The sequence below is a fragment of the Cariama cristata genome, unplaced genomic scaffold, assembly GCF_000690535.1.
Source record: "Cariama cristata isolate BGI_N322 unplaced genomic scaffold, ASM69053v1 scaffold29936, whole genome shotgun sequence".
In the NCBI taxonomy this organism is placed as follows: Eukaryota; Metazoa; Chordata; class Aves; order Cariamiformes; family Cariamidae; genus Cariama; species Cariama cristata.
Genome location: NW_009624292.1, coordinates 1 through 218, shown reverse-complemented (window position 1 = coordinate 218; position 218 = coordinate 1).

Here is a 218-nt window from a genome sequence, read left to right as displayed (position 1 = left end):
TTGTCCCCTCCTCTGCTACTGGGGGGTTTCTCTGCCAAGACAGTGCCCTGCACCCCCACCACTGCCCCCCCAGCACCGCACCAGGCACCCTTCCAAGACCCCAGCACCACATAAGGCTCCCAACCCACTAGACTCTGCCTTAGCACCAAACTAGCCCCCTCCCTCGTACTGCCCCAGCACTGGGACCCCCCTCCCCAGGCACCGTATTTCCTCCCCAG